The sequence below is a fragment of the Rhinatrema bivittatum genome, chromosome 1, assembly GCF_901001135.1.
Source record: "Rhinatrema bivittatum chromosome 1, aRhiBiv1.1, whole genome shotgun sequence".
NCBI lineage: Eukaryota > Metazoa > Chordata > Amphibia > Gymnophiona > Rhinatrematidae > Rhinatrema > Rhinatrema bivittatum.
The window spans coordinates 112,332,046-112,343,592 of record NC_042615.1 but is presented as its reverse complement, the minus strand read 5'-3'; the positions used below and the strand labels follow the sequence as shown (position 1 = coordinate 112,343,592).

At 41.8% G+C, this 11,547-nt stretch overlaps 1 pseudogene; it reads left to right on the top strand.

Moving 5' to 3' along the window:
* The first annotated feature begins 3,937 nt into the window (after window positions 1–3,937).
* On the top strand, window positions 3,938–4,790 carry LOC115080046 (annotated as a pseudogene).
* Window positions 4,791–11,547: the final 6,757 nt, after the last annotated feature.

Here is an 11,547-nt window from a genome sequence, read left to right as displayed (position 1 = left end):
GTGGATTGGCCTGATTCAGCCTGTTAAGCGTTCAAAATCCTCAAGAGGCTTTTCTACAGGATACGTGTCTTCGTCACACCCTGATCCGCTTCGTCCATTTGTCGTAGAGGTGGACGCATCAAACATCACAGTGGGAGCTGTGCTTAGTCAATGCACTGATTCCGGTCAGCTCATGCCATGCTCATACTTTTCCAGGAAATTCTCCTGTTGCCGAGAATAATTATAGTATTGGGGATAAGGAGTTACTAGCTATCAAGCTCGCCTTTGAGGAGTGGAGACAATGGTTGGAGGGAGCCATCCATCCCGTTACAGTATATACGGACCACAAAAACCTGGAGTTCCTGTCCCAAGCCCAACGCTTAAACCCTCGACAGGCCCGCTGGTCTCTATTCTTCAATCGCTTCAATTTCACACTACGCTACCGGCCGGCTGCCAAGAATGTTCGAGCGGACGCACTTTCGCGCTCAACGGAGCTGGAGGAAGAGCAGGACCAGCCCCAATACATCCTAGACCCCGCAAAGATCAATCTTTCTGGGACCACTGTATGTTCTCTTGGTAAGACGGTGGTTCCCCGACGGTCTCGAAAGGCGGTCTTGCTCTGGGCCCACAATTCTCTTACGGGGGGTCACGCTAGCCGCGAGAAGACTCTTGACTTGGTAAACCGCTTCTACTGGTGGCCAACCTTGAGGAAAGATGTCCGCGCTTTCGTAGACTCCTGTCCCACCTGTGCGATACAGAAGGCGGGACGGGGAAGCCTTGGGGTCTACTCCAACCGTTGCCCATTCCAGTGGAACCATGGACCCACATCGCCACCGATTTCTTGGGGACCTTCCAGCCTCAGAAGGGAATACAGTCATCTGGGTAACTATAGACAGGTTCTCCAAAATGGCCCACTTTGTTCCCCTATCCAAGTTACCGTCGGCTCTCGAACTAGCCAGCTTGTTCACTCAACATATCTTCAGGATCCACGGTCTGCCCCAGGACATTGTCTCTGATCGCGGGCCGCAGTTCACCGCCCGGTATTGGAAGGCATTATGTAAAAGTTCAATGTGCAACTCAATCTGTCCACCGCCTTTCACCCCAAAGCAATGGGCTGACGGAGCACACCAACCGCTCTTTGAAGACTTTTCTTCGCTCCTTCGTCAACGAAAGACAGAATAACTGGGCGCAGTTATTACCGTGGGCAGAGTTCTCGTATAACAACCATTCTCATGCAGCCACAGGCAGTTCACCCTTTTTCATCGTTTATGGGAAACAGTTATGACCACCTCTGCCACTGCCTTCCTAGTGCAATTCCAGCAGTACAAGCATCCGCCCAGCAGTTGCAATCTCTGTGGACGTCCATCCAAGGGAGACTTGCCAAAGCAGCCAGGGCCATGAAAAATTGGGCAGATCGTCACCGACAGCCGGCACCCATCTTCCTTCCCGGAGATCGAGTGTGGCTCAGCACAAAGAACATGCAACTCCGAATCCCATCCCGGAAGTTGGCTCCGAAATACTGTGGCCCTTTTCGTATAGTTGAGCGTGTGGGGGCCGTTTCTTACCGGCTACGCCTACCCTCCTCGATGCGTATACATAATGTATTCCATGTCTCCTTGTTAAAACCTCTCATCCTCTCCAGGTACCATCATCAAGTTCCTGATGCGGCGGATCCTTCTGTGCCCGATGAGCCAACCTATCAAGTTCGGGAGGTTCTGGATGTCCGCTTCCACCACGATGGGAATATCTACTTGCCTGGGAGGGTTGTGGCCCGGAGGACAACACATGGGAACCAGCTCGTAACATTCTAGATAAGGAACTACTGCTCCAATTCCATCGCCAGCATCCCGGTAAACCTGGGCCTTCGAAGAGGGGGTGTAAGAAGGGGGGTACTGTTGCGGCCCCGGTTGCGAGTGCCGCGACCGGGACCTTACCTTCGCTACATTAGCCCCTCCTCCCTGGTGTGCACGAGCACGAAAGGCCAGGAGTTAAAGGGCCTTTCCTGCCTTGGGCGCCCTGCCTCCCTTTCTGATGTCAGATTATTTATTTATTTATTTAAGGCTTTTATATACCGACTTTCTTGATACAGATCAAATCAACTCGGTTTACATTGAACTAAGCAGAACTATAACCAACAATTCAACAAGAGACATTTAGAAGGAGCATAAAAGTTACATTATAACAAGGTTGCCTTAACTGGGAGAAGGAAAAAAAGAGGGGGAGAAACGAAAGATAGATTATATATAAAATAAATTACTATATACAATGGAGTATGGGATGGAGGCAGAGGCCAAACCTCATGATAAGTTGTGCAAGATTAGCATTTGATTATTTACATAAGTGATATGATGATTCTAAATCAGACTGTAGAGCTAGATGCCCCGCCTCCCTTTCTGAAGTCAGACCCTGGCAAATACTTAAGGCTGGTGCCTGCCTCAGCTTACTGCCTTGCAACAAGTTTGCTTATCATTGCAGTGTGCCTCTGGAGTTCCTGCTTGTAATTATTCCAGTGGCCTGCTTCAGTTCCAGCCTTGATCCTGGTTCCTGTTCCAGTTGCCTGCTTCAGTTCCAGTCCTGGTTCGTATCCGCCTTCAGTGCCAGCCTTGGTCCTGTTCCAGACTTGCCTGCCTTGACCTCGGATCTTCTCATCGGATTCTCCTTTCGCCTAAGTCCCACCGGACCGGCTCCTACGGGCTCCTCCTGGGGGAGCGTGGGCTTCCAGGGTGAAGATCCTTCTCTTCAATCCGTCCAGTATCTGCCTCCCGGCCTGTTCCGCTAGTCCGGAGACTATTTCCATCTTCTCCGTCAGGCCGGCCTAAGAGTCCACTAAACCGCTTTAACAGTCCATCGCGGGAACAAAGCTATGGAACTCACTACCAATACAACTAAGAATGCAGCAAGAAAAAAAAAAAAGTTTAAAGCAGAACTTAAAACTTGGCTATTCTATGCGGCATATAATGAAGAGAAGAAATAGGCATCAATGTAATTGTACAATCTCAGGTGGCTCTGACCTTTTAACCTCAATACTTAAAGCATGCTTTATGTTTTAGTATTTATTGGTTTAATATTTATGGCTTCTGACATTATTTTATTAGGATATCTTTTACTCTTACTTGTAAAAATTTTATCTCTTATTATTACTGTTGTTTGTAATTTTCTTTTATTGCTATGTTAACTGCTGTGAAGGACATGCCGAGACAACGGTATAAAGTACAAATAAACCTTAAACCTTAAACAAGGGAATGACATCACAAAGTGGCCTTATCAATCAATTACATTGTCACATCCATTCAACATTCAAGACCATTATCATAGCAAGCACTCTGTTCTTTGATATTTTTTTGGGGGGGGGGGGGGGGGGAGTGTTTCTTCCTGTTCCTTTGATTTTCCTAGACTGGGATCTAGCACTGAATCTTCATTCACAATTACCATGGACTTCCCCCTCCCCCACCCCCACCTCATTTTATATCCTCCAGTCCAGTTAATGCTGTAACAGTTCTTAATTGAGGGCAATGCACCAGAGCTCTTTCTGGAATGCTGGAGTCATAGACCCTAAATGTGGGCATTAAGTATTCTTTATGTTTTAACAATGCTTGTAATTTACCAGAAAAATATGTTAAGGCATACCTCATTAAAAAGTAATGACTCTAAAGCTGATGCTGAGAATGAAGCACTTAAATTTGCATATTTCATTTTTAAAATACCCACTATTAAAACTCCAAAAAAAACATCTTGACAAAGCTGGAAAATGATCTTGCCACACCCCTGAATTGTTCTTTTGAAACTCTGTTTCCTTACAGTACTCCTCTGTAAATAATCATTCTGGCAAGGATCCTTTAAACGAAACAGAATACAGTATTCATGACCAATGAAACACATTTTCTCAGCTTCTAAAGGGTTAATGCCAAAGCTTATATCCTGTGTCACATAAGAGCAAGGTTATCATAGCACCATCAACCACAAAACATAATAGCTGTTGCAGAGTTGCAGCTATCTTAACTCATTTCAGAAGTGCTATATTCTACAACGATGCTGGTTAACAGAATTAAGATGCAGTTTTGTTCAATCTTTTTCTCTCTCCTTGGATGTGTTTTATCCTGTGTTACTACCTACGTACCTCTGTGGAAGAACCTCAACTTGGATTTAAATGAATTGGAGATCTGGACCATGGGACTTTGGCAGTTTGTGTGGTCCAAGATGAAGGAGGAATGGAGTGTAAGGATTATGACTCGTTCTTGGCTCTTCCTTCAGAGCTCAGGATTTCCCGGATTTTGATGTTTCTAGCCAACGGATTGGGGGTTCTCGGCCTCCTGATCTCAATCTTTGGTTTGGACTGTTTGAAGATTGGAGAGGGAAAACAGGAGCTAAAGAAACGCTGCTGATTCTTGGAGGGATATTTTTCTGGATGTCCGGACTAACAACTCTAGCCCCAGTTTCTTGGGTGGCGTACAGTACAGTGGAAGAATTTTGGGATGAGACCATCCCAGAGATTGTCCCCAGGTGGGAATTTGGGGAAGCAATGTTCATGGGATGGTTTGGAGGATTCTTTCTTCTGCTTGGAGGCTGCTTGCAAATTTGTGCAGCCTGTTGTACTGACACTCAACAAACATTTCCTGTGCACTATGTACCCGCAAAACTTCAAGATCACTGTGTATACTTGGAACCCAAATATCCAGACCTGAAAATCTAAGACTCTAATATGAACTATGCTGTAATTCTGTAGTGCACAAGGGGAAGGGGAGGTGGGAGTAGAGTCCAGCATTAATATGCAGAACTATTTTATTTCATGATTGCACTTATAGTTAAAATTCTTCTTCCCCACGTTACATTTTATGGATACTTTCTTCCTATAAAACTGTTAAATTATTTTTGTATCTCCATACTGAACTTTTCATCTAACCAGCCCAGTTAATAATATTTATCACTTTAACTGTGTTCTTGTTTAAGTAATGCCCTCAATGTAGTCGTTATGCAGTAAAGATGAATTTACTTGACTATAAAACAAATGAATCTGTTTATAACAGCCAATGCACAAACCATTTTAGATTAATATTTTGAAAAGTATTGATTGCATCCATTGTAATTATGATAATATATAAGACAGACAATACTTATTCTCTACTCTATAATAATGTACCTTATTGAGTAATTATATGTTGTGGTATTTCAAAAGTATTTGCACCTGTCGAAGCTACTGTATATGGATGAGCACAGCATACTCTGTGGTTTCTTACCAGAGAAAAGCTTTAAGAACAAAGATTGGATTTATTAAATCTGTCTTATTCAGGCTTGTGGTAAAATTATTTTTGTTAAATGTGTAATAGTGATACTGTACAGGTAGAGCGGGGTCTGTCATATCCCAACAAGTGTTTTCTTATGGGCAAATTAATATTTTTGCTGAAGGATTACATTTCCCATTTTTAAGGGCTTAAATGTTTGAGCTAATTATAATGTAGCACTCATCTAGCTCCTTTTACAGATGGCAAAATTTAAAATATCATTGATGAATTTATTTATGCTTTTTTTTTTTTTATACCAGAGTATGGATGATTTCTTTTAAATTAATATTGATAAGATTAAAAGCTTTAAAAATTACTTTGCTGCAGATTTATAATGCTAATATGTATTCAGACAGGCTTCGACAAGCGAGAGGTACTTGCCAGAGCCCTTGTTTATATTATTTTATGAATACAAAGAGCTTGTCACTATAGTGGATGCTGAGTTTACTTCAGTAAATGCCCTACGAGTCGAGTCTTAAGGATCTAAATATGCAAATCCCAGAGGAAAGGAGAGACATTCAAATGTATAAAATAAAGTACAAGAAATAAACCTTCTTGAATGGAAAGAAAGTTCTAGAACGAGGGGTTATGATATGAGACTCTGAAGGGATAGCTTCAGGAGCAAAGTCAGGGTGGTGCATGCATAGAACACCTTTCCAGTTAAAATGATAACAGACATTTAGAGGGATGGAATAAGCACAGAAGATCCTTAGCTGCCAAAAAGAGTAGTAGTAGCAGAACCATGACCTAGTAGCATGTATGCAAGTGTTAAAATGCCCTACTTGAACATGGTAACATGTTCAAGTCGATATTCAAAATATTTACCTGGCTGAAATGGGTTTCAAAATTTCCCAACTTTAGCTGGCTAAATTTCTGCAGGTAAAATCGCTTCCTTGCACAAATTTAACTGGATAAGAAATGGGCAAGGTCAAGATGTTCCAGGAGTGAGATTTTTAAATTTAGCTGGATTGTTCAATATTCAGTGCTACCTGGCTGAATATGAGTGGATAAATTTTGTGCGGGCAGATTCAGCTAGGTATTCAGCAGCATTTTTAACTAGATAAGTTCTAATAAAGAGCTGGAGAAAGACAACTAGTTACATTTACCTGCTTAGCTTTACCTGCTCAGCAGGTTTTTAAATATCGACCATATAGTAACATAGTAAATGATGGCAGAAAAAGACCACCCAGCCAATCAGTCTGCCCAGTTATTCTGTCCACACTGTTAAGGATACATCCCAGCTGTCAGTTACTGACTGTTTCCATCTGCAAGATGTCTCCTTATTCAGGAATCTTTCTTGTCTTTCTCCTTTGTATTTCACCATCTTGGGGAGAAGAGCACACAAGATCCCCTTTTAGTAACCTCCTACAACCACCTTTCACGTACCTAGCCACAAAGCTCTGTAATAATCTAAATAACTAGTAATAATAATAATAATAATCTAGCTGTTGCCCAGACATCCAGCCTTCTAAATCTCCTGTGTTGTTTGCTAGACAGATCCAACTGCATGAGCATTTCCACTAGGACCTCTAGTAATTACAAAACGTGCAGCCTGCCAGACAGACTTATTTTCAGGGTTGATTTTATCATCACAGCCGGATCTAAATAGCTACAATGACTAGCAAGCCTCTAAGGTCCCTTACATAGACTGCCAGATACCCAGCTATGTGACAGCCTGTGTTTCCACTAGGACTTCTAGTATTTACAGAATTTGCGGCCTGATAGACAGGTAGACCCAGCTGCTAGTTGATTCTACCATGGCAACCTGCCAGACAAACCCAGCCACGTGAATGCCAGCATTACCAGGATATCTAACATTTCATATTAGCCTTTTTGTCAAGCATTTTGTCAGCCCTAATACTCATTCTTGAATTAGGTGAGTACAGCACTATGAATACTTAAATACATGCTACTAGTAGGTTGTGCTTTCTACTCTCTCCACTTTTGGCAACTAAGAATCCATTGTGCTTATCCCATTCTGTCTTAAACGCCATTACTATTTTAGCTGCCCCCACCCACCTGGGAGGGCATTTCAAGCTTAATCCACCCTTTCTGTGAAAAAATGTTTCCTGGTGTTTCTCAGTTTACTCTTTTGAGATGCTCTTGAAACAGGTTTTCTTCTTGTATGTTATTATCTTTCAGATATATGAATGTCTATTATATTTCCCCTGCTGCACGTCTCCTCTAGCATCTATATGTTTATGAAAAGATGAAATACTCCACAATTGGGCACAATAATCTCACTAGCAACCTGTACACAGCATAATCACCTTCTCATTTCTACTAGTTATGTTCCTCTAAATGCACCCTAGTGGTCATCTGGTCCTGGTCACCGCTTTGTTGTACCTTTTCCCTACCTTGAAATCACCAGATATAATCACCCTGAGGTCTGTTTCCTACTTCAACAGTATCTCATTCCTTATCGTTTGCCATGTCCTTGGATTTCTGTATCCAAAATGCATAACTGTGGGGGGTTTTTGTATTGAAATATAGTTGCCAAGCAGGTGATCATTCTTCAAGGTTTTAAAAATTGCTTCTCATACTACTCCTTCATCTTGTCCACCATGCTGCAGATATTAGCATCCTTACAAATAAAACCAGAATAATCTCAGGGGACTAGAGAAGGGCAATTGGAAACTACAGACTGGTTAGTGTTAACTTGGTAGTGGGAAAATTAATGGAAGCTCTACTGTTTATAAGGATAATGCACTATGTACAATCCACCCAGTGGGTTGCAGGATCTGAGGCAGATCATGGCAAACAAATCTGATTGATTGTTTTGATTGAGTCTGTAACAATTTAGATCAAGGGCATGTGATAGATGTGGTCTACTTGAATTTCAGGAAAGCTTTTGATACTTTCCCGGTTAAGAGACTCATTAATAAATTGGGCAATCTGAAGGTGGGTCCGGAAGTGGTGTACTGGATTAGAAACTGGCTGAGTGATAGATGACAGAGGAATTCAGTCTGAGGTGAGAAAAGTTATTAGTGGAATGCCTTGGGGACTGATCCTGGGGCAAGTTCTGTTCAATATTTTTCTAAACGATAGTGCAAAGGAGTAGGAAGGAAAAATGTGCCCTTGTGCAGATGATCTTAAGATCTGTACAAATTGGACACCTGAGGGAGTAAAAAGAATAAGAAATGGTGTAAAAAGCATGGCTGAATGCTTGGCAGTTAAGATCCAATGCAAAAAAGTGCTCAGTCATGCATTTGGGTGCAGAAATCTGAGAGAGAGCTGTATATAATAGGGGAGAAGAAGCTGATGTACATTGACCAGGAGAGAGACTTAGGAGTGATAGTGTCTGATGATCTCAAGATAGTGAAACAATGGGATAAGGTGGTAGCCAAAGTTAGAAGGATTCTCTGGTGAATACAGAGAGTCATAACTTGCAGAAAAAAGTTGTTAATGCCTCTGCACATGTCATTGGTGAGACCTCACCTAGGATATTTAATTAAGTTCTGGAGTCTGTATATTTAAAACGATATAGACAGGCTACAAGTCTTTCAGAAAACAGTAACCAAAAGCCATATAAGACTTAAGGGCTGAAGACAGAAGAGACATTTAAATAACTGTAAAGTATTAACAATACACTAGAATAAACATTTTTTCAATGCAAAGGAAGTTGTAGAACTAAGGTCATAACATGAAATTCCAAGGGGATAGACTCAGGATCAACACTAGAAATATATATATTTTTTTTTACACAGAAAGAATAATGGATTCTTGGAAAGCTTCTCAAATGAGTAGTGTTGTTAGCTAAATGGCAATGGGTTTCAAAATGTTATGAGGTAAACACAGAGGATTCTTGGAAAAAATGAAGGGACAGAGAAAGTAAGAAATAGTGGTACCACAGGTCATGGGGTAGCCAAGGAGTAACCTGCACAGAGCTATGGTTACAACTCTAACAGCAGTGGCATGACTTCATTGGGCTTCCAATATACCACTGGAATAACCTGCACGAGTAGCAGTTATAACCCAAAGAACAGTGGCAAGACTGCGTTGGGCTTCCAAGAAGGCACTGAGGTAAAGTACACGGAGCAATAGTTATAACCCTAACAGTAATGGTATGCCTGTGTCAGGCTTTCAAGAAAGCATGAGGTGATCATGGTTAAACCTAAACTTCAATGAACATTGGGATGTCAGATGTTTTCAACAATGGCTTTGCTAATTTTGATAGCTTTGTGGCATTAAGACAATGAAGGGATATTGGTGTTGGATTTACTGTTGTTCTTATAAGAATCAAGAGGAAGATGACAAGGTCTGAAATGCCTGCCACTGGAGGTGTTAGAGGCCAGTGCTTTACGAGATTCTGGGCATCCTTGGGACTGTTATGGAGCGCAGTGGTAGAAAAGGAGTTTAAAGTTCAGGAGTGGGTAGCTGGCAGACGTCTGAGCATGAGAATTCATATGCTTATCTACCCAACCAGGCCAACTGGAATGGGCCAATATTGGGGCAGATATTCAAAGCTGGTCGTGAAAGTAACTAATAGGGTCATTCATCAAATGTGTTTATAGCATTAACGCTTGCGATAATAACAGTAGCGCGTTTCAAATGCAAATTTTGGCAAGGGCGGGATTAAGAGGGGTGGGATTTATGAAATGACAGCAATATTGCATGGTTTTAAGACCAGAAATAACTACACCTTTTTCCTGGCCTTAAGCTATGCGATATACCGAAATGGCCATAACCAATTCGCGATAAATGTTTTGAAATTGCATTTTGGCCCTTTCAGGAGGGGGAGATAGAGAGAGAGAGAGCCTCTGGGGAGGCCCTCACGGTGTGCAACTATTTATATGCCTATAGGAGGGCCAGCTAATAGCTCGAGGTGAGGTGTTGGAGGTGGTTTAGGGGCCAGTTTTTCATGCAGAGTTCTACGAATAGCCAGTACACCTTGATGAAGATTTGACATCATCTTGAGTCAGAAAAGTCTCACATTGATGACATTTCTACTATGTTCTCTCACCCTAGCTTGATGGACTCTATAACAGGGTAACATCAAGCTAGGTGAGATAACATAGAACAAATTCATCTTTGTGAGACTTTCCTCACTCCAAATAACATCAAATCTTCCCCAAGTGCTGTTTGTACATCTCAGTCTGCATGAAAAACTGGCCCCTAAACCATAAACCACTACCAACACCTCACTTTGAGTTATTAGATGGCCCTCCTATAGGCATATAGTTTCACAATGTGAGGGCGTCCCCAGAGGTGTGGAGTGTTTTCTCTCTCTCTCTCGCAGCACGCACGAATAGTTTACCACACCACATGATGCTACCAATGCAAAGCACTATGTTACTGTGAGTGCGGTAATTCTAAAATTTCATAACATAACCCTTTTTCTTAGCACGGGCATTATCCATGCATTATTATAGCATTTTGATTAATCTAGGGGATAGATGGTTAGAATTAATCTGGCTAAGTTACAATGAATGCTCAGTGGTACGGCAAAGCTGCTGAATACGCATATATGTGTGCACTCTCGCCAGATAAGTCTACCTGGCTAAATTTAGACTTGTTCTATGGGTATTTAAACTTGGACGTAAACTTATATAGCTAACTCTGAATATCGGTAGTTAGTTGTATAAGTTATAGGGCTAACTCGCTCTGCCTCTGATCCGCCCAGTACATGCCTTCTTTTTGTGTGTTACCTTTAGTCATAAAAGGGACTTATATGGCTAAGTGGTGGTCGCTGAACGTAAGTGCATATTCAGCAGCCGCTACTTAGCCACATAAGTCCCACTTATCTGGCTAAAGTGCTGAATGCACTTTGAACATTTGGCCCATTGTCTTTTTCTGCTGCCATTTACTATGGGATCAATTTTGGACAACTTATCAGGCTAAAACTTAGCTGAATAACTTGTCACAGATATTCAGTGGGACACGTCTCCCACTGCATATACTTGGCTAAATAATTTTGCCAGGATAAATTAGCCATGTCGCTGAATATAAATGGCTTAAGTTATTCTGAACATAGCTTGGTAAGTATAAAAAAAACCCCTCTTGGACTACAGCAGCCTGATGGGACCCCCTCCCCCACCCACTCATAGCCAAAATTGCATGGTGGCCAACATTCCCTTCTCACTGACCCCCCCCCCCCCCAAAGCAGCTCAGCGCCTAAATATAAAAGAGTATTTTCATAAGGACATTAAATTTACAATCCTAACACTGGTTATCTATGGGAGTAGAATTAGGGCACAGAAATATAGTTACATGCTAATATTAAAAAAAAATCTAAGTATCTAGATTTAGAGATCTAAATTCGACACCTATTTCACTCAAAGTGAGGTTA